Raw genomic sequence first — 24,159 nt, 5'->3', positions numbered from 1 at the left:
ACTGTGGTCCCTTCCAAGCTTGCCCATTTTGTGATTCTGTGATCCTGTCTCCTGTTTTTCTAACAATAAATGTGAAATGGTCACAGCTGAAGAAGTGATGAAAGAGCAGGCATGGTTCTTCACACACATGTGCACTAACATTCAGTCTATGTGGGAAGCTTGCTGTGTTGGGAGGAGGAAAGAGGAAATAATGTTTTCCAATGTGTAGGCTTGTAGTGTCTGGAAAGCAACAGTTTGTTGTAATGGGTGATTCAATGGACCTTCTCTGAAGCAGTAGCCATGGCAACCCCTTTGCGCTGGACTAGTAGCTCTAAAAACCATGAGAGCTGAATGAATTTATCCAGGATATTTGTATGCATTTGCTAAATTCATGAAGATTTCATTTCATGTTTCAAAATTAAGTTTCTAGTATAGGTATTTAAACGCATTCAATTGTAAAGATATAAGGGCATTATGTATTTTTAATCTGATAAATCTAGCTCTAGCACTTTTCCCAGCCATGTATATTCTGGTGTTTGTTATTAACTGAATTAACATTCAATCTGTCAAGCAACTGAAAAAGGAATCCAACTTGTAATTTTCTCAACCCACTTCTCTGTGTATAACTCCTTGTGAAACTGTCTCAGGATGTCACTTACTGGCAGTCACCATTCAGTATTGTCCACAACTTCTGTAATGTGAACCTTCTGTAATGTGAAGCCCTTACTCGTCCTTATGATCCCCTGCCATATGAAAATTACATTAGTGTTGATGCATGCAACCAACCTGTAGAAAATCTACCTTATTACTGATTACTAGAGCTGCCATTAAAAAAGGAGCCCTGAAGTGAATGAACAGAAAGTAGTTCTATTTTTCCTGGTGTTGTACATGTAGTACGAACAAAGGACCAGAAATATTCTGAACATATTAGTTCTGATAATCCATTTCTTTTATGTTATGTTTCTAGTGTTTTCTGCTTTGTGCAGGAGGTAACCAGCAGAAACACTTCTGTATTTTATTTAATACAATTACCATTGAAAGAAAAAAATTTGAGTCTATTGAAAACATCCCCACTTCACTCCAAAAACAATCCTTGAGGTAAGATTGTATTTTTATGAGACATTTTTCATGTTTTACTCTCTTGAGGTCAAAGAATCTTCAGCACACAATTGTCTTTATCATCCAAAAGTAATTTACATTTAACAGGAATATTTAATTACTTCATTGCTTAAAAAATAAAACCCCAAATCAAATACAGTGATTTATGCCTAATCTGACTGAAAGTTTTGCTTTTAGTTATTCCCTATAATGAGCTAGAGATCAACCACTGTTTGAAATTCTTAGTTTCAGTTTTATTTTTTATTTTCCTAATACTCTTTAATGGTTTCTACTGTAATCAAGAAATGGAAAACAATTATATTTAATGGTGGAAACCCCTTTATTTACAGGTAAAAAAACGAAACTTTCAGAATTCTTCATCTTGCATCTGAAGTAAATATACAACAAATTTTTTAGCTTCAGATCTTTTTTCTATACCTAGGCAATATCTCATCTATGTTTTTATTTTACTTCCATATAAATTTAAAGGTTTTGCCTTCAGAAACGTGCATTCCCCACTCATGCATTCAAGTGATAGCTGCATGGAGTGGCTGAGTTGGAAATTTAAGATCTCAGTTGTCAGCAGAAATAAAAGGTCACCTTTCATTTTGTGGAGCAGGATTTTGAGGGCTAAAGATGTCTGTGGTGGATATTAGGCTGTGTTTCCTTGTTTGTTAGAGCTTATGTAATGTGAAATCACTTGCTTTGACTGTTCCTTACATGTTCTGCGTGACAGTGATGTTGATCGTAAAACCTTCCAGAAAATATAGGAGAGGAAAATGGGCAGGGAGGCATGCAGAAAGCTACTGCTGATTGTGCTCCTTCACCAGTCAACATCTGTTAAAAATAATCCAGCCCCAAAACAACCAAACTTGAAACTGGATTCTAAGTTTTAAACAAACTAATCTGTTTGTGTGTGCTCATGGGCATACCAAGTAGGGATTCTTCAGGGCTCTCCTTGAATCTGAAAAATATAATGAATTGGCACGTAACAGAAGTTGACAACTAATTTTTTAGCTGATATTTGTCTTCTAATAGCATAGAAAACTCCCACATAGGATTTACTGTAGATAATACAATGCAATTCCTATCCAAGTATTTTATGGACAAAGTACCGTCTTGTGGGGATAGCTCCATACCACCTGAATTAGAAATTCAGCATAGAAAGCTTTGTGCTATTAAAAAAGCACATGTATGTAGGGTCCATGGCTTTGCATATGATAAAAGTCAGATCCATCCTCCACCTGGATATCAGTGTCTGACAGAAGAAATGTCCTACAGGACCAGAAACATGGCATGTTTGATCATTTGCTTCAAATTTGGGACCATAACAGCTCCTGTGACCACAGTAGCTACAATTATAATGCCTTTATTCTGAATTTTTGTTGCAGGAAACTGCAATATACTTTAGTGTGTATTGTGGTAATGCAAGTCACATTTTCTTAGCATCAAAATTATTTACTGATTCCTTTTTGACCTAGCCTGGTTTTGGTTTTTATTGCATGTGAATGAAACGTTTTGATTTGATATAAAGCATGGGAGGTAATACATTGGAGAGGCTATGCTGAATAAACTATTTTACACAGAGTTAAACCCCAGCAGGTTTAAAGCTTTTGTCACTTTGGGTTTGATAAAAAATAATTATGTATGTCTTCCTTGATTTTTCTGTCTCAATGAAGAACTTAGATCTTGAATTTGCTAGCTGGACCCTTTAGTCAGACTGTGTCAAGGATTTTATTTACCACTGTGATTGAAAACCCTTTCTTTTCTGCCTTAGGGCTTCTATGCATAATTTTGACAACTTGCTCATCATCAAACAAATTGTGTCAATCTTTAAAACTGGTGCTTTCCTTATTTACTTGCAAGGTTTGAATATCCAGCTTCAAGAAGAAAGGAGAAGCCACATGTAAGAAAAATGTCAAGGTAATTTAAAACCAAAGGGAGGAGGTTTATATTTTTCAGGTCTTTACAAGATTTGCTATTCACTCCTGTTTTACCTTTCAGTTACAGCTCTTTGTGTTCCCTGTGGGCTATGCTGGTGCAATAGTCTCTGCACTCTACCTCGTGTTTCACTTGTTCCACCAAAGCAAGAGGAAATCATTATTGTATTTCATACACATGTAATCTCAAATACATCAGATAAGCTCCTTATTTAGTGGGTTTTCTCACTGGTCTCCTTGCTCAGGACTCCTTGACTGCCTCATTACAAAGTTTCCTGTGAAGCTAAGAGTAATATTTTTGATCCTAAAAAATCTCACTTGATCTGGAATCCCATGCACAGTGGTACTGCCAGTTGTGTAATTAATGAGTAACTGGCTGGGTATTCTGTGGTCATAACTGAGGAAAATAAGTGTATAATGGTTCTTAAGTTGAGATCTATGAGAAAGCACTGATTTATGCACTGAGCTTTCATTGATTTTATTGGAGCATTTCCTTTTGAAGTAAGGATGTGTTCCTGAATCAGGGTCGCCCCTGTTCCAAAATAGTTTGAAATCCAGCAGCCCTCAGGGTTGATGATATGTTGATTTTTCTGTAAGAAAGATTGCTTGGCTACCACAAGTATTCTCAGTCACAAATTAGCCATGGCTTGTGTGAGCTAATTTGCTGTATATTTCAGAGCACAAGCATTGCACAACAGTAAATGACTATGTCTGCCACAGACTAACTGCTTCTGATGCCCACACTTGTGGTGTAGATATGGTCCATACAAATCCTTGAGCTTCAAGCTGTGCTTCAAAATCAACTTAATAGGGAGGCATTTGTGGGAGGCCAAAATACAGAAGTGCTCTTTGAGGAAGCAGTTGGGTGTTTTTATTATTGCATCCTTTCAGTAGTGTTCCTGTCTTATGAAACATCTGAAATAACATTGCATGGTGATTCGATTTGGTTTTGTGGCTAAGAACTGATTTCGACAGATGTCAGATCACTCTTGGAATTTTAAAAAGTTGTATCAAAACATAAATAAAACTGAAATCAGTGTAAGGGAGGACTGACAATTAAATGATAGTAACAACATTTCTTTATTTATTGTAGTAAAGCTAAAAAGTATATAATGAATTTTATATACCTGAACTAGTAACATCAAAGATCATTCTGTGTATGAATCACATGTGTGATGATACAGTCCTTGTCTTAAAAATGCATTAAGAAAAGGAAGTAAGTGCAGAAGGTAGCTGTAGAAGTAGTGCAACTCTTTTTCCCTTTGCTAGATAACAATGTATGGAAACCGAGGAGACTGACTCAAAGGCAAATAATTGTAGATAGTGATACTGATAATGAAACTTTTTAAAGTCTATATTTAAAATTGCCACTTTCCCTTAGGCATGTACCCATCAAATTCTAAGCCTATATTATAAACCATTAAAAACCTGTAATTTTCTTTCCTTTTTGCAGTTCTTCCCTAAAACGAAATTTTTATAAAGACCAAATATGTAACTAATATATAATTCATAAAAACTAAAACTAATATTATATTATATATATATTATAACTAATAAAAATTAAATATTTTTCTGTTGAAGGAGAAGGGATGGGAAAGAAAAAGAAGGCATCAGTGGTACCAGGTACAGTCATAGAAAAACTTATTTTAGATACCTTTAAGTAGTATTGAATTAGACCCCATATCTTGATGTTGATACCATGACACAAAATATCCTTGCGTCATCAGAGTGATATGAGAAAACTCTAGAATTTTCTGTAACCTGAGTCTGCTCATGCAGTTATGTTAAGATGTTTCCTTATTTCTCTGCATGTCTCTGTGTGTGTGCGCATGCTCATGAATGTTTCTGTTTTTCATACTGGTGTCAGCTCAAAGCAAATGTTAGGAGCTAATACCTACACTCCTGGAAAAGAAAGCTTTTAATTTTTTTTTCCCCTAGTTCAATTGAAAAAGTCAAATCAATATTGGATGAAATTCTGAAACATTTTTAAGTTGTTTTATTTTATTTTGCTCTTTTCATAGTCATTATTTGGTAACCCCCTGCATTACCTAACTGCACACACTGAATCCTCTTCTCATTGTAATTTATCACTGCTGATTTATTAGAAGGAATTCAAGGTTAGTCATTAGCAAACACTAGCCATATTTTCTTGCTGATACAGTACGTAGTTTTCAGCAGTGGGAGGAAAATTCCCCGACAGAATTGTCTGCTCTTTGAATGCCTCCCATAGAGAGGCAAGAGGGAGAGAGAGATTCTCTGAACAAAAGAATCAAATCTGCTTTGACAGCTGCCAGTGCAGCAGTGTAGACCACACCACTTCAAAGCTGTGATGCTCTCTCCCATCAGCATCACTATCGGTGCTGCTGGGCTTTCTCTGGTCACTCTGCAGGGAGAGGATAAGTACCTGAATTCTTAAGTATTTTCTATTATTCTCCCTTCCTCCTGGCTCAGGTGAAGACATGGTGCAGAACTGTTATCTGCAGTCCCCCCTCACTGACACAGGCAGGTAGATTTGTAAGGCTGGTGTGTTAGCTAGTGATAAAGACTGTTTCTGGGCAAGCAAATAAATGGCAGGTCCAGGACATAAACTCTAATAATGAAAACATTTTTAACCAGTATAGTTGATATCAATAATAATCTATATTCAGCTACCTAATAGAAAACATTATTTTTACTGTGAAATAGTTGTAATTTCTATTCTTCCTTTTTCTGTCTTGCGTGAAGAGAAAAAATGTTTATTGGCAATTAATTCTTTGAGTAACTCTCCAGTCTTCATAGCTGTGTAAGTTAAGAAACTACAATGCAAGCTGCCAAAATTGTGCAGTGAGCCATGTCTACTGGCTCTCTTAAGTCCTTGTAGTGAAGTTATCAAGGCAGGAGTGAAAAACACCCTAATGTCTTCTGAACTGCAAACACTGCATTGGGCTCACATTACGTCACTGTCATGCTCTCCATCTATGCTTATGAAATATAAGAGAAACACAGAGCATTTGTCTCTTTCATCACCTAACTCAGCTCTCTCAACATTGCCAGTAGCATGAAAGCACGTTTTAAAAGAAAAAGGAAAAAAGAAAGAACTGTGACTAAATTTTAGCTATCTGTGTGGCTGAATCTATTCCTGATATTTGTCAGGTATTTTCCAGCATACTTTTTCAGTATTTTCAACTCCATTGTGAATAGACTGGCTACGCCAGAAAAAGGAGATCGATATGGAGGGGCAAAAATAAGGGAGGGAAAGGCTCTGATTCAGAGATTCTTATTATTAAGTATCCATATGTAAAAGTAGGGCAAGTTTAACTGGCATATTACTCAGACCACAGAGGGTAAAAATGACACTCATTTCTTTAGTGGAAATAGCTAAGGAAATCCAAGGTGATCTGAATTACCTTCTGTAAGATATGCTAGTAAGTAGATTAAACATTTAAAAAACCACACATCTCTGCACGCAGAATCCTAGAACGTTTTGGGTTGGAAGGGATCTTTAAAGGCCATCTCTAGTCCAATGTCCCTTCAATTAGTAGGAACACCTTCAACAAGAACAGGTTGCCCAGGCTCTATACAGACTCACCTCAAAGTAAATATGAATAATGTGAACACCCTGAAATTGTCAGTTCCTGGTGTCGTTCACTGTAGGGAAAGGCTGCATAGCATGTCTCTTCTGCTTGGTGCTTGAGATTCTCGTGCTATGAGAGATGCAGGTTTGTAAGTCTCCATGTATTTGTTTGCACTGGATCCACCCTTGGGTGGAGCAGCGTATCCTGGTTTTGTGTGTAGGCTTGAGTATTCCTGCACCGTGTTCCTCCCACTCTTTCAGTTCTAGTGTTAGTGGCAACACTTTCTGCCTCCGTACACACTAAATCAATATATGTCTCTACAACCAAGAGGCTGACAGGAAAATGTAACTACACTTGATAGAGCCTTCTGGTGTTCCACTGCTCAGAGGTGTTACTTGGAAAATGGATCGTAGTTACTTTTTTGCTTGATGCTAATAATGACTTGGAAAGAGATTGTCACATGCAAGGTATTATAAATAAAAATGTGTTTTCCAGTATTCAGTATTATCCATGTTTTCTAGATCATTAACATAGGAAAAACTATTTGTTAAAGAGAGTGATTCTCTGTAGAAAAAAAGAATATCTAAGGCAAAGCTTTTCCTTAGCTTGGTCTGTGGGGTACAGTGCTGTTTGTTTCTGTATAAAATGCTTGTGTTTGTATTGTGCTGTAAATGTATTTTGAATTGGGTTTAATACATCACATTCAGTTCGGAGTTGTGCTGTGTGTAATAGCAAAGTGACCTGTCTGTGCAGGAATACTGCCTGCTTACACCTGGAACTCTTTTAGGGCTTACGAAATAGTTTGTGTTTCTGAATTTATTCTTTCCAGAGAGCTAGCATTTCTCTGCACTTTGCATGCCTAGAATGTGTAGAAAGGATATTTAACTGACATGTAATGTAAATAATACGTATTGTTAGTAGATGTCAGGATAGTGTGATACAGAGTACAATGGAAGCTGAAAAGCTATAGCTTGGTGCTTCTCTTTTTTTTGCCTTGGGATTCAGGAGATGTAGGTAAGTTTGGGGTTTTTTTGTTTGGGTTTTTGTTTTTCTGTTTGTTTTCTATTTCATGTATTATCTGTGTGCCTGAGCACTGCTTTTGAATCCAGGACTTGTTTTAATACCACCAAGATAAATGCAAGTGTTCATGTTACCTTGGCAGGGCTTTGTGCTTAAGCTTTTTATCTGTGAAACAGAGATGTTGAATAATGGCTCACCTTGTAGGTATTATAAGGACAAATGCTCTAGCCTTTGTGAGTTAGAGGTACATGGATAACTTCAGGTTTTGGTTGTAAAGTATTTTTTAATTTTATGTGTAATGAAAAGCTGGTTGTCTTAAACGGTGTTCTTTGGGGAAAAAGTAGTGGTTAAGAGCACAGAGATAATCTTCATTTACATCACCTTTGTATTCAAATCAAAAGGAATCTGCAGCTAGAAGTGGAACATGATTGGTCATCATGCTGAGATCAAAACAGACTTGGGACAAGGCATGCAAGATGAGCTGTCAGGGTGTATGACTAAACACAGGAACAGAGAGGGGGTAGGTCTGAATTGCCTCTGGTCAGCTGTAATCAGGAACAACTCACAGTCCTTTAGCAAACATAGTTATCTGTGTTACCTCTTTCTTGGGACTACAAAGGTACAATGGATTGTTTTAGCTTCAGCAAATACACCATGCAAAACTCCCCGCTGGAGAGTGCACTGAGTGTATTTTGAGTCCATTTCCAGCTGTGTATTTTGATTACTATTGACTGAATCACAAACCTCACCTGGTTAGTGGCTGAGGCAGGTTTATCATGGAAAGCAGATTATGCCCCACAGTACAGACATAAGCAAACCCTCCCTTCACCCCATCACATGTGCAATTTCTATGAATATATCATTTTATCTTTCTAGACTTTTTAAATCTTGACATATGAAGATGGAACACCAACCTCATCTCTGAAAATTGTATGCCAAGAGAAACAGCAATACGCTCTACCTCCTGTTCCTAGCCCTAGTTTGCCACGATTATTTCAAAAGATCAAATTCATCCAGAAACCCAAGTATAGGTCTGCTGTTGTGAGAAAAAGAAAATATGATCCAGTTTTCTTTCAAAGCAAAGGACAGCATAAGACTCAAGTCACAATTGCATTTTCAAATTCTAGTTGTGGCTGTAGTACAATTAATCAGTAGCTGGAGATAAAAGTAATTGCATTTTTCTGATTTTCCTAATTTGTCAGAGCACTTTTGGCAGTTACTGTTAGCTGAGCAAGAACTGTGTTCTCAGAAATTATTCACTGGGGTATATTCCAGTTACAAAGATGCAGTTCTGGGTCATCTAAAGGGTGTGCTGAAATGAAGTGAGGGAAGCATACGAAAGTTGCTGCTGAAAAATAAACTTACTGAACCAGAATAATGTGGTGTTCAGAAGAAGGGTTTTTTTAAATGTCTAACTTTAAACATTACTTTCCCATGGATCAATGACTAACTGTTTTCATGATATAACATATCAGCTATTTTTTATTATCTCATAAAAAGAATTATTTCACAGAAATAATGAAATTAATTTTATGAGGCACCCTATTTTTTTAATTTTTAAACTTTACTGAACAATAAATTTATATAATATATAAATTATATAATATATAATTATATATATTATATATTATAAAATATATAATTTTAATAGAATTTATAATAAATTATATTAAAATTATATAAACCCAATTTTATCAATCTACTGAACTGTGGAGATCACCTCTCTTATTTGTGTAAAAAATTCTATTAATTAAGATTTGGCCATAAATTTGATGATTTTTAATAGGTGTATATATCAAAATATGGAAAAGGATCCTCCAAAGAAAGAATCTAGGAACTTTCCTCTCCAAAGTCTTAATAATGCTGACAAAACAGGTTTTTGGTTCTTTTTGTTGTTGTTTTGTTGGTTTTTTTTTTCCCTGGACCTTCATCTGAAATAGATTATTTCAGAGTTAGGATTATTTGATAACTTTAAGAGCTGCATTTTAAAGAGTAAAAGATTCTAGAAGTCTTTCCTTTTAAGAATATGATGGCAGAAGGACTTAAATATTCCTGCAAAAGCAATTCTATACTTGTGTAAATAATTCTGACTGCTTGTTTACAAAAGAAGCAGACTCTTAGGAGAGCCATGATAAACTAGAAATTCTTTCACTTGGCAGTCTATTTTGGTGGCTGTAACTTGTTGCTAACTGCCTTCGTGTGGCAACATCCTCACTTTGTGGTGCAGGAAGGAAATAATTTGCTACAATTGAAAGGTCCCTTAAAACACTCTACAAACTTCCAGCCTCACAAGGAACTCTGTGCATTACTCTGATGCAGTTACATCAGATTTTAATCTTTGTCCCTTGCCCGTGACTTCTGAAGAAGTTGTATAATTCATGGCCAGTTTGCCATGCCATTCTGTGGAGTGCAGAACATCTGATAATTCTCTGTCTGCATCCTGCATGGATATATTTTCAATAGATGTTGCAATAAGATTAGTAGCATTGTTATTGCAATCCACACGTGGTGATTGCTGTACTTCCTTCTTCCGTAGAACTGTCCACAATTTTCACAAGTTCTTTGGAAGTGTGTGAATATAGTGTAATATTCATGAAGTAAGGCAATTTTAGTTACTACATCTGTAGTACGAAAGAGAAGTTCTTTATTTGGAGTGTTGAAAAACTGGCGCTTGTGTTGGGCAAGAAGATGTTTTCTTCAAAGAAGTTTGATTTGAATCTTGATATCCTAAAGCAAGTGTCTGGGACCTTGAAGTGATTCACAAAGTCTCACTCAACCTCTTGTTGAGGAAACAAATACCAATTCCAAAGCAGTGCCTAAAAACTTGTAAGGAAAATGTTGAGTGGGGTATTGCATGGATTGAAAAGCACTGAATGCAAGCACAGAGTCTGGAGGACTCTAAATTTGAGTTCTCATGTGACCCCTTTTATTCAAAAATATGCAGTTCCTGTTGCAGTTTGTGGATCAGCATACCTTGCTGATCTGTGTTATCTTGCCTTAAACCACACCAAAAGAAACAGATTCTAAAACTAGAATGTTTTGAGGTAATGCTCTAATGTGTAGACAAAAAACAGTTTTGCACGCTGAAGCTACTAGGTCTTACTTGTGATATGATACTTGAAAAAAAAAAGATGCTTGTTATAGTATCCTTCCTTGTTTCAGATCCTAAAGGTTTCTAGACATGATATTACATCTATCAAAAGTTTGTGTTTTCACATGTGTAAGCCCTTTATGCATTTGTTGCATTAAAAAGGCATAGACAATAGAAAGGTATCTGAAGATACTTCATGTTAGGTTGATTTACAGGTTCTAACAAAATTGCTGTAGGTTTCTCTTTGACAGAACTTTTGTTAATTCTTTGTGCTGTTTTGTATTTGCCCCATGTGGCTATCACATTCAGGTTTACTCAAAGCAATTTTTTCTTCTCTTCATTTACACTGAGTGAGTTTCCAGGTTTTGTAACTTGACTTTTATGAAAGCAATAACATCTGGCCATATTTATTACCACTGTTGGCACAGTCTAGGATTTCTGGAAGCAAAAGTTTGCATATGCATTTCTGTCTAACTTATATTTTTACATAGATTCCCTTTCAGTTTGGAGGGGGGAATATTCTTGTAAAGTCTAAGGGGATCCCTGGCTCTGCTATAATCTTTGCCTTTAAATTCTTTGAGGAAATGTTACTGAAAAAAATGCAATTAGTCTCTATGGATGAAATATAAGTGATAGTTTACAACAGAGATCTAGGATGTATGATAATTATGCAATATATTTTAGCCAGTAATAATAAGGCTGTATAACTCAATAAGTATTGTAACAGGAATAGTAAGGTCAAGGCATTTCTTTATGGCCCAAAGCAGGGCAAAAATCAAACAAATATTTACATTCTCATGTTCTCTGTCTACAAGACAAATGTTCTTATTTTTCATAAATAAGAACAAAAATGTACTTTTTTGGCAAATATCTGGTGTCCTAAATGTAATTTTGAAAATAGCTGCCAGATTACCATATAACAGTAAAAGTCAAGTTTATTTAAACTAGCAAAGCAAGTCATCACAGTAAGAAAGAATGTTTGTAGAGAATATTAAAAAAGAGACAATTTTCAAAGCACCCTTTATGAAAAGTTTATAGCTTTTATAACATACTAAGCTGCTATAACATACTAAAACACACCTGGATTCCCTGGATCCTGTAGAACTGATCAGAGGGATCCTAAAAAGGAATAAAGTTTTTTTCTCTCTGGTGTAATGGATGAGATAGAAACAAAAGAGGAGGAAGAAGCTTACAAGCCAGGAAGCATTCCTTCTTGACAGGAGTCAGGCTGTCTGGGAGCCAACATTCAGGCTTCTGTCTTAAATGCCCTGGTGTCTTGGGGATGCAAAACATGGCACTTCCTCTCTTTCTGTTCTCGCAGATAAGATGCTCTTCTGTGAGGAATTCCATCTCCTGTGTATGTCCTGCTTGGGAGATGTGATCTGAATGTCTGTACAAAAAATAAGTACAGTAGATATCCACACGCACTGAATGCACAAGATGAACTGGAATAATTTTTTAAACTAATCTAAGACAATTTCTGGACATTATTGTATCTGGTCTGCTAACAAAGGATTTTAGAGTTTAATGCAATGGTTTTTATTCTGTTTGAGTTTGTTTTTTGTCACACTGGGCTTACAACACCCCTGACATATACATGACAATCAGTTAACTAAATACTGATGTATTTTTTCTCTCAGTTTCTCAAAAGATACAGATTACAGATCAGGAAGTGTATTCCCTTGGTGTGTAGATTTATGGTGAGGAAAACACATAAATGATACATTACATGGCTATTGTTTCCTTTTTTCTTTTTTTGAAAACACCTCTTATATTTAATGTCTCTTACTTCTCATCACTCTATTAGGTTAATGTTTTTTAGTACAACCACAGTTACAGTGTTGGCATCTACACTCTTAAGTTCCATGTAGCATGGATGAACAATTTTCAGCTACTGCTTAGGTAATTTTTTTTCTTTTTACTTGCCAAATGGTCCTACTTTCATTTTAGTTAGTTTTTTGGTAGACAGATTTGATCAGCTATGAACCTACCATCATTACTTGTGTCGGTAATGAAAGGCTTGCCAGGGCTTTAATACCACTGATTCCTGTATTTTAGAATTTACTGGATGGCAGCTGTCCTAAAGGATGTTCCAGAATCTTGCAAGGGAATTATTTTAATTTACCGTCTTGGCTTAGTGCAGATGATGCTTACTATGTGGGAACTGGCAGATGTGTGTGAGAAGGCATAACTTGGCTTGCCAAACAGTTTAGAGCTCTTTATTGGGTAGAGATACAGTATGTCTCTGTTTGCCACCCAGCCTAGAAACCAGATAATGCCCTTAGGAGCAGTCTGTGTGTGACACAAGAGGATTTCCTTCAGATAAACCTGTTGTTCACTTCAAAAACAATAGTGAATTTTAAGTGTCAGTTTTCATTCCTGTCTTAAATGGAATTACCAGAGACTTTGCAGTAGGATGGACTTATTATGAATGTTTTTGTTGTTAATTTAGGATGGGGAGAACTTTCCAATTCAAAGAGGAGATAAACATGTCTTAGTGAGAACGACAAGAAAAAAAATCACTATTTCCAGAATCTGAATTTTTCAAGTTAGTTTCCAGATCCTTGGGTACTCTTGGGCTGTGAGTTTTCTCAGATTATGTTCAATTTAACCTAGAAGCCCCTTCTGGCAAAGTGCTTACAAGTAGCTAATATTTAAATGCACATCCTCCAGCATATATAGCAACTTTGCAGCCAGTGAGTTCCATCCAGTGGTCCCTTCCTTGTGTGCAAATGCCTGGTAGTACTGCAAACTACATCGTTATTCAACTCTGTTTTGGCTGCAATGAGCCAATTTGTAACCATCTCATTAGGCAGCACTTTTGCCTCAACTTCCATGGTGGTTAATCCCACATATTGCATTGGGTGCTAAGATACTACTCTACATGGCTTGGGCAGAGGTGAGGGAAGGGTGTTACTAGCAGTGCTGCTATCAACTACCACATTCTAGTGCTTAGATCTGCACTATTATTTGGGCTAAATCTATCTGGAAATACGTTCAACTTTGGCAGATGGAAGCCGAAGCATTCTCAACTCTGCTGCACATGCTTATTGTGGGAATTCAACCTTGACCAAATATTCGTCAAAAACAATCTGGGGAAAATTGAGGAACTCTAGGCAAACAATAGGTCGAAAATTCCTATGATTTTGGGGAGGCTGTTTTATTCTTTTTACTAGAAGATGTAAAATTTACAACCAAATGCACATTTGGTTTTGCAGTTAGTAGCCATGCATGGTAGCACTGCAATTTAATACAGCATTCACCGAAGATTAAGCTTGAAGTTGATAACCAGAAATAAACACTTTTGGGTTATATGAAGACTCCTGTAAAACAAGCCATTTATGCAAATACACATTTTATTAATTCTTTAAGAGTGACCATAGGAGACAAGGTGTACCTTCCAACATCCTGTATTTCTTGAATTTTTCATACAGCTGAAGTAAAAAGCTTTTCCCTACTTCTAAAAAGAATACAAAATTCAAATTTCTGAAATGTTCCAAGAGAAGTGGATCACAGAAACAATAGTCATTTCATTTAAAATTGTTATGATATTACTTTAAAATTAGGTGATATTTATGCAGGAGTGACTTACTCTAAATCATAACATTACCCCAGCCTCATTGCATTTGCTGCTGAATTCAGAGTGCAGGGATGGAGGGGAAGAGAGAGAGAGAAATCCTGCAGAACCTCAGCATAAAATTTGTAAGCAAATGTGTGTGTCCACGTGCTTACGTATGTATGTATGTATGTATCTATCTATCTATCTATCTATCTATGTATCTCCACAGTTATTTTGAGATCAGATTATTTTCTAGCTGCTGCAAGAAAGTTTCATTTGGTTTCACATGTAGCATTTGGTTTTACATGTAGCATTTTAAAAATCTTCTACACTAATGGAAAGCAGTTATAAAAGTGCTTGAAAATCAAAGTGATCACTGAGCTCATTTTAAACAGCTCTACAGTCAAAATGGTTTGAAGATACCTCACTTGATTTAACAATTAAACTCAAGAGTTAACTTACATTCTAGCCCATCATGGGTTCATGAGGTATAAAATAAAGTACAAGGGACAAAAGTTTTCTTTTAGAGGTTTAACAGATATGTCAACTGCTGAAGGTGTGAAGTTATTGGAGGACAGAAATAATCTGTGCCCTTGGGTTAGAAAAGTCATAGTAGTACTCTTCTCTTCTTTGGTGTATATTAATAATCTGGCATTCAGTACCACTGCTGTCTGTGTTCTGGCCTGCAAATTTTCTGTCAACATGCACAATGAGAGCCCATGGAAAAGTTCATAAACAGCTTCTCTTCCACCAGCTGCAATGCACATTGGGTTAGAGAATTTTTCTTCTCGTAAAGATGCATGGTGATGGCTATAAAAACCTGGCAATTTTATGTCAGTTAGACCACTGCATTTAACAGATGCAGCATCTGCCTTCATTTGCCTTGGGTAAGAGCTTTCAACAACTGGTATGTATGCTATGTATTGCTTTTTTGCTTTTGTTTATTGCTTTTTTGCTTTTGTTTGTGTTTCCAAAATTTTTCTGTGATCTGTACCATCAGATCACAGAAAACCAACTATCAGCATTGATCATAATTCTGGTGGGTTTTGTTGTGTTGTTTTTTTTTTTTTAAACTCTGATAAAATGTCAATAGTGATGCATACGCTGAGTAAGCTGGCTATATGAGTATATGCACCTACTTCTCTCAAGAATGTTTTGCAAGAAAAAGATTTTCTGTCATCTGTGGTTGCTCAGTAAAATTGTCAGAGGGTTGTGCAAAATTGGTTACAAATTACTCCAAAGTAAATGATATAAAGGTTGCAGAATCCAATCAGTAAATGTCAAAACCTAAGGACCACGTTTGAAATGAGATAAATAAAGTTAATTACTAACCTCATTAATTCAGGTGATTTTAGGAGGATTGTCTCCATGGTAATGCAGTTTGTGAATAATTATTATGATTAATAGATTTGATGAAAATACAATGTTTTGCCTACCTTTTATTGGTTACTGCAGTAGTGGCTGGCATCACTCTGTGGTTTTAAATTGATCTGTGGATTAACCGCCAAGCAATTAATAATTCTGTTAGGTATCTATCACTTTTATTAGATTCAAGACCGTTAAAGGAAAACAAATGATCATCAGTTTCAAGGGAAAAGAAGGTAGTACAAAACTTTGGCCATGGCATCCACTGAGTTTTCAAAGCACAGGCAACACTATGACAGGGAGAACAGAGATGCACCTTGAGGAGCGGTGGGGTTGTGGTTGATATGAAATACAGCTGAATAACTGCCACATGGTCGATGAATCTGATGGGTTGGTTTAGGATTTTTCTAGTTACCTTGATATCCTCTTTATTCCTTCCATTACTGCCTGAAATCCTAGTTCTGGCTGTATCAAAAGCACAGGATGCTAACCTTGTATGCTTGTGCTTTGGGGATAAACCTGCTGTACTTCAGCAAGAAATCCAGTAACAATGGCCTCTCTGTGGAGACTGATGGAGTGTCTGTCTGTCATTCTGTGACCTTCTGCCTTCTCTTTGAATGACAGCCCTTTGTTCATCCTCTCTGCTAGATTCATTCCTAAGGGAAAACCCTGGCACACTCACACCCACACTATATGGAGCAAAAAAAAAGGAAAGATGGGGACAGAGCAGTAGCCTCAGAGTCTTGTCCCATCACATGATTATGTGATTATGCTAGAGGGAAAAAAAAAGTATTGAATGTGATTCCGTGGCCAAAACGGTCCTTCTCCTCCTTCATACCATCTGCATCATCTGAGAGCCAGGCTGTTTTGAGTTACAGAAGTTTGAATTAACTATCTCAGATAGTACTTGTTTTGAGCCTTCTAAATTGTGACAAAATTTCTCACTTTAGCAGGCAAAAATGATAAAAAGAAGCACAAAAATCTGGCTTCCAAAATGTCAGAAAAAGGGAGCAAATACTCTGCTAGGATTTCAGCTGCTTGAAGTAGAAATAGTAAATTCATTGGAGTAGTCAATATTTTTTTGTAGAAATTTTTTCTCACAGCCCATGTATTTGACTCAACTTTGGCAAGTAAAAGTAAACAAGAGGATACCAAGTCATTTGTCCAGATGAGGATAATATTTATTTAATGTAGAATAATCTTTCGTGTGATCTACCAGCAGCAGGCACCTGTATGTGTGCATTTTCTTCATTTTAAAAGAAGAGAAGAGGGCCACACATTTTAACACATTTAATGTGGTTTGGGGTTTTTGGTGAGTTTTTGTTTTGTTTCCTTTTGGTTTTTTGTTTGTTTTTGTATTGCCAGATGTTTAAACTGGCTGGCCTAATTGTGCTGTGTTCTTTTTGGGTGTCGGGGCTGTTTACAACCTTGGGGAATCTTCTCCCTCTCTCCCTCCACATCACATTGGCCATCCCCTCACAAACACAGGCTCAATGCCAGTCATTACATTTTTATGTAAGTTTTATATTATATGTATATATATATATGCACAAAAAAAGATGAGGCTATGGGTCTGTGAAATGGTACTGTGAAATTTCTTCTTGATTTTTTTTTTTTCTGAAAAAAGCGATAAAATTAAGTATTTTTAAAAGGTTTTATCTTGCCCAGTTCCAATCTCAGCAATTACCTTGTGGTGGAAAATATTTCGTGGTATTATCATAGGACAAGCATTCAGACAAGAACTTTGTGCAGGTATCCTCCTGTACTAGTGCAAGTTCATGAAGTCATGACTAGACTGATACTAGAACACACATTTAGTTTGGGGTCTTATGCTGCAGAGATTTGAATATAACAAGGAGATGTGTTTTAAACAAAACATGAGTGCCCATGACAGTAGCCAGCATTAAGAGTAGAGCATTAAGGAATATAAGTGATGTCTATAATGGCTGTGGTACTGATGGCCGATGAGAATTTGAAATTAATGGTTGTTTTTCACATTACTGAATGTAAAAGGTGCTCTTAAAGCTCTGCACAGGAAATGGTAGTCCTTAAAATATCTCTGTTTAAGATGTATCCAGAAGCAGAGAAACTTTCTGTCCAAGAGGCAGTAACCATCAGGCCTAGACTGTATAGTCCAAGAAGAAAAAAAAAATCCTATGAAATTTTCCCTAGGAAACTCCGAGTTAGAAAATCTGTTATCTAAAGAGAAGGACTAAGGAAAAGATACTAGTTTGACATAGGGCCATCTATAATCCTCTATACAGCGGACTCCTATGAATTATTTACTATGTATGTAGTAAATAAGGGAAATGGAGCATGTAGAATATTGTTGCTTTTACTAAAGTAACATCTTGAAAAAACAAAGTTTCCTCTGTGACCCTTGAAGTACTTCCATGAAAAGGTAACTAGCAAACAGGTAGGTAGAGGCAAACTCCAAATGTCATAGGCCATAGTAAACACCAGAAGGATGCTAAAGACTAATCAGAAGTCTGATGTATTCTGAATTTTTTTATAATGTGGTAAATCATCCCTAGTCTCCCTGCTAGATGCAACAATATGCTACTTTCCTAATTAAGCAATTTAATATAAGAGATTAAATTTACTCACATCTGGTTCAGCTACTAAAAATGTAACTGGTAAATTCTGCAGATCTTTTGACAACTGGGAAAATATTCTGACTGTTAACAGGAGGATCTGATTAATTTCTCAGCAAAATATAAATACTTTTTGAATATGGGAAATACTGCAACCTCATTTTGTGTCTAGAAAACTTTAATCAATGGCTAAAAATTAGGTTAAGCAGTATAACTAAAAATGTGCTAATTACCAAATGGATGCCACGTAAAAATATGAAGTGACTTTTTCTGAAGGAGAAAGTGAACTGTAGTTTCAGCTGAACACCTACAGGGTACTCAATGAAAGCTACAGCTGGAGATCTTGATAACATTTCTGCTGATCTTTAATCCTTTTCTCCTGCCACTGTCTATGTTATGCTGTGATACAGATTAGCTACAAATCAATGTTAAGGCTGAAAATTCATGTCTGTGTGCACACATGATTTAGTCACCAAGTGGACTGCACTGTTTATGATGACAGTCATTGCACTGTGGAACTGAAGCACAGTGTGGATGACAGAGGCAAAGATGCTGTAACTCTTGACATATTTTCATATGGGTAGAAGCAGCCAAGGAAAAAACTTGAAAGACTATTTTAACATCCATATCTCCCATCCCACACTCCTTCAAAATGTTGGGTAGAGAGCCACAGTGTTGGAAAAGTAATCTCTGCAATAGCTGAGGTACAAACCTTTGCATATAGCAAAACCTTGCAGTCCAACATTCTGATCTGTAGAGAAATAAAACATTATTTGCATTGGTACAAATATTTGGCAGTGTACAAGACATCTGTAACACTAAAAAAAGATAAAAATTGATCAGATTGAGTTCTTAAGGACAAAGTGGTATCATGATATCAGCATTTGACGTAGTAGGCAAAATGAAGTGTCCACAGCTTTAGCAATCCAGACACTGTGTAATAGAAATCCCAGAAATAGAACAGTATTTATAATTGAGTTTATTATATTAATTAGATAAAAATCTATTATCACATCTATATACTGATATTAATACATACTTAACAATAATGTATTTATATTCATAATTAATTTTTATATCTAGCTGAGAATACATTAATTGCAATCTGTAATACAGGAAAACATCTGAAAATGAAACATGCAAAAAACCGCTTTTGTTGAATCTAGAAACAGTAAAGGGAAGTGGAATTTAATAATCTCATAATCATGCTATTTTCCATCTATTATGTTCTCCATAATGACTGTGATGAGCACTTCTAATATTCCAGTATCCAGAAGCCAGTCTGAGTAGACTGGATTTCTCCATCATCATTTTGTGGTTCATTAGATTTTTATATACTGTAGTAGCCAATAAGGAAGCATTGGGAACTCTTCCAGGAGCTAAATCAGTGCTTCATTAGTTTTAAGGCTGTCTTTCAGCCTCATGCGTACTTGTAAAAAAAAAAAAAAAAAAAAAAAGAAATCCTTATTCTCTGTGGAGTAATGAAAGAAAAACCCTCTTACCTTTACAAGGTTGTATCTTTTTTTTCCCAATAGTATATTCTCTTCTGAGCTGAAATGTACAGAAAATTGTGTCTGGCTGGAATTCTACACATCCAGGTTATGGCCTTAAATATAATGTCCATTCAAGTAATTGAGCATTTGATATGGAACTATCAAAGACAGGTTTACATCCAGAAGTGTCAGTGGCATTATAAAAGTCACTGTTCTTGATGCACAGTTAATGGCGTTACAACTTACTGAGAAAACAGTCACAACTGAGAAAATCGTTGTCTGTGAGCACCATGCACACTTTCATTAGAAAGGAAATGAATGACTTTCCTTCAGCAAACTACCATGGGATGCATGATTCCCCCCCTCCCCCCTTCCTCTTTCTCTACCTGTGGCCCGCTCTGCACCTCCTCTAAAGTTTCAATAACCTGCTATCAGGCCTTGTGCAAGAGCTTGGTGGTGAAGCATGCCTTGATTGTACTGGGAGTTCTTGCAAGGCTGAGGTGCCAGCAATACTGACAGTACCAGGAGCTCCTGCTGCTTGGACAAGATGGGGCATGGGAGCAGGAATGGTGAGAGTCACCCCCTGATAGCTTTGGAACTTTTCTGAACTGGAAGGGACCACAGTGGGTCACCTTGCCCAACCTCCCTGCTCAAACAGGGTCATCCCAGAGCACATGGCACAGGAGTGCATCCACTTGGTTCTTGAATATCTCCAGTGAGGGAGACTCCACCACCTCTCCAGAAAATCTGTTCCAGTGCTTGGCCACCCACGCAGTGAAGAAGTTCTTCCTAATGTTCAGCTGGGACTTCCCGTGCATCAGTTTCTGCCCATTGCCTCTTGTCCTACTGCTCAGCACCACCGAGCAGAGCCTGGCTCCACCCTCTGACACCCTCCCGTCAGATACCGACAGACACTGATGAGGTCCCCTCTCAGTTGTCTCTTTTCATGGCTGAACAGGCCCAGCTCCCTCAGCCTTTCCTCATAAGAGAGATGCTCCTGTCCCTTCATCATCTTCATTGCCCTCTCTGGAGCTGCTTCAGGAGCTCCATGTATCTTTTTTACTGAGGAGCTCAGAACTGGACACAGCACTCCGGATGTGGTGTAATTATGGGTGAGTAGAGTGGGATCCCCTGACTGATCCGTCACCTGAGAGTAGCTGGACGGGTCTTAGAATGAACTCTGGGTCAGAGTTTTTCAGACTCTGAATAGGCATTTTTTCCCCCAACTCCTCAGTATGTGACAAAGCCCACTACCATTTGTTAAAAATAATTTTGAACAGAAAATAACCATTCTGAGATCCCCTTTTGCTAGTTTTTTTCCAATTCTTTGGAACTAGAAAGCCTGGGCTAACACTTCCCTTCATTCTAGGGAAAATTTTGGAAAAAATAGGTAACAAATGTAAAGGGTTTAGATATTGAGTTCTGCACTGAAATCCAAATATCAGAGTAAAAACTCTGAAGAACAGCAGTTGCATCCAGTGCACCCCTAGCGTTGTTTTGCCCTTAAAACTCACCTTAATTTTGCAAACATAATTAAATGGTATTATCTCTCTGAAAAATACAATCTTTACATTTTTGCTGAGGTTTACTTAAATTGTCAGTGACAGTGCTGAAATATTTAAATAAGGGATTCAGGGTTTTGACACTTGCCTCGCAGTCTATTCTATCAAGTAAGAGAAAGATAATCATGATGGTTAGGCATGTTCAGGTAGTGCACTTTTCTGATAGCTAACCATGTCAGAAATATTTCACCATGACTTGAGTATAACCATCAACTATAATTTCCGTTCTGTTTAATGTATTTGGCTCTGAAATAGTGATGCAACAATTTCAGAAAGATGCTCTCTTTATTTAGTCAACTATGTGAATTAGTAAGAACCCTCATGGGTACCAAGAGGATGTGTATCACCCAGTGATGTACATTCATCTTTGCATCCACAGAGTGAAGATAATTCTGGTGGCAGATTAGAATAACATTGTTGTGATATTTTCTCTCACAAAAGCATGAAATTTGTCCTCTTTACTTCACTGCAGTTCACCTCTTTGCCTGAGCTTCACTTGAAAAATTATGAAGAACAACACACAAACCCCCAAATTTTCACAGAAATAGTTATCATACAGTGTAGCAGCCTTCTGCTTCCTTTGATATGGGTTCTGTCTCTCACTGCCAACATACAGGCTTATAAACCTTATTCATTCATATATGTTTTGGCTGTTCTGTCAGGGAATTTTTTTCTCATTATGCTTATTTTAACCTCCTGAATTCATCTTACTAGACAGCAAAGGTGTACCTTATTCCAGGTGAGGTTTCACCTCACCTTTTAATTTTACTGAAAGCACCTGTAAGATTAAAACCAAGGGTATACCATTTAATTTGTCTTTCAACAAACACATGTGTACCCCAGGTTTTTTCTTCGTCATTTCCCTTTGACAGGAGGTTTTCTTACTTATTTTGATGCTTTCTATTCAGAAACTGACACTTAATACTGATAGTTTAGATACTGTAATTCTGGCTAATGTCTGTTTTCTCAGTGAGATGGGTCATATTTGGCAGGCCTGTGCATGGGCTGCTGTTGACTATAGGATACGGTTGCTTACCTACCTGTGCTTGTCAAACAATCAATGAACATTTAATAGTGTTTTAACAGACTCTTACAGGTGTGAAATGTTCTGGAAAACAATGCATTTTCCATTCTATATTATGGGAGTAATTCCAGCTACATACTGTTTAAATATCCCCACCAGCATCATGCAAAGTAAATACATACCACACTTGAAACTGGTGTCAGAATTAGTTGTGTTATACTGCTTGACTCCTCAAACCTCAAGATACTGACCTTATTACTAAACTTCCTACAGGGAGATTGATGCTCTGGGGCCTTTTATCAACCAGGCACCTGCAGTCATGGTCATGATGCCAGGCCAGCTCAGAGCACAGGCAGAATTCAAGACTAGGTACTCTTCAATTCTCTGTGTGCAATGGCTTCAGACCATGCTGAAGATTTTCTTTGCCTTCTCCCAGCCCTTTTTTTACCACAGATTTTAGCCCCCCTTTTTGCCTTAGCTCCCACTTCTCCTGTGTTTATCATTAACGTAGTAGTATCTTAAAAAAAATTGAAATATAATTGAATTATGTATATATAATGTATGTGGGGTAACTGACACTTCAGACTATTTCCTGTGCCAAGACAGTGCTACTTTTCAGGAATTCAGCCTAGTTTTTGAGACTGTGCTGGTACATTCCTGGTTGTATTCTCATTCTCCAAGCAGTGTCTTCCCAATTTTCATAGATATCCTATTTTCTTCCTGTAAGTATACAATCCTCTTTGGCAAATGACATAGTATTATATGCAGACCATTATATAGCCTTATAAACAAAAATTGGCAAATTTGTAATGATTAAAGGCATTTACATTTAACATCACTGAAAACCAGGCTCCTACAAAGCTCATACAGCAGTTCACTTACAGACTCAGCATCTAAGTAGAATAAATCATACAAATTGTCCCACCTTTAATTTTCAGAAAATGATTTAATGTAAAATGTAGTTCAAAAAGAATGTGAGGTGCCTCTGGTTTTCTCTCTAAATGCTTTATTTTCTTATTTTCAGAGATCATGAGTATGCTTTTTATTTCAAAGTAGAACTTTGGAATGTAAATCTTACTATGTGCTGCATATCAAACGGCAAAGTAACGCTTGCTAATTTCTCACATGTTGGGAAATTTATACAGTTTTCCACTGCTCCTAAGTTGCAAGTATTTGCATTACAGATAATGGACTGAAACCACACTAAGCAAGAGTTTCTCAGAGCAGAGGCCCTGCAAAATGCAGTTGTACAAAGGGAATTAATTAGCCTTTGTTACTGCTGTGTTCTATAATATGAAGACACATTGCCAGAATGGATTGTAAGGGGCAAGGAAGTTTTTCTTCATAGGCAAAGTGTCATGCTCCTCTGACGCTTTCCTTATTGATAAGATTTAATTCAGATCTTCAGGAGGTGGCAGTTTTGCTTTCATTTAATATGAGACATTTGAAATCACTCCCCAGAAAACAACCATGGTATGGTAATTACATAGATGAGTTGCTGCCTCTGTAATTGAACCAATAAAGTCTTTGTCAATTTTAATGCTTTTAACTGTTTTCTTTTTAGAGTTGCAAAAGGGAGGGATTATGTTATTCTAAATGTGGCCTTAAGTAATGCACATTTTGATTCAGAAATACACTAATTTGAATTGTTCCCTGTGGTGTCATCTCTTTGTGTTACACACTGAAAGCAACAAGTAGTTTGTTTCCATAGGTTTTATTGTTTATATTTACAAGAAATAATGTGACAACAAAAACTTCAAACAAACAAAAGTGTAGATATTTTAAGGAAGAATGTTAGTCACATACAATTACAAGCCTGTTCCTTTCTAAAAGATGTTTTTTATGACATGGTGTTACTTTTCAGCATCAATAATTTTTGA

General features: G+C 36.6%; 1 long non-coding RNA gene across 1 annotated transcript in view; it reads left to right on the top strand.

Moving 5' to 3' along the window:
* The first annotated feature begins 451 nt into the window (after positions 1-451).
* The window catches only part of LOC121658223, a 29,328-nt gene continuing 5,620 nt past the window's right edge, over positions 452-24,159 (top strand). Inside the window, exons 1-2 of the long non-coding RNA XR_006013896.1 lie at positions 452-1,077; positions 2,944-3,000. This is a non-coding gene — a long non-coding RNA (uncharacterized LOC121658223). The remainder of the gene's footprint in view (positions 1,078-2,943; positions 3,001-24,159) is intronic.

This window comes from Corvus kubaryi, unplaced genomic scaffold (assembly GCF_017639235.1).
Source record: "Corvus kubaryi isolate FWS band 111438036 unplaced genomic scaffold, C.kubaryi_AGA036_p1.0 split3-131, whole genome shotgun sequence".
Taxonomy (NCBI): domain Eukaryota; kingdom Metazoa; phylum Chordata; class Aves; order Passeriformes; family Corvidae; genus Corvus; species Corvus kubaryi.
This window is presented reverse-complemented; position numbering and strand designations above follow the sequence as displayed.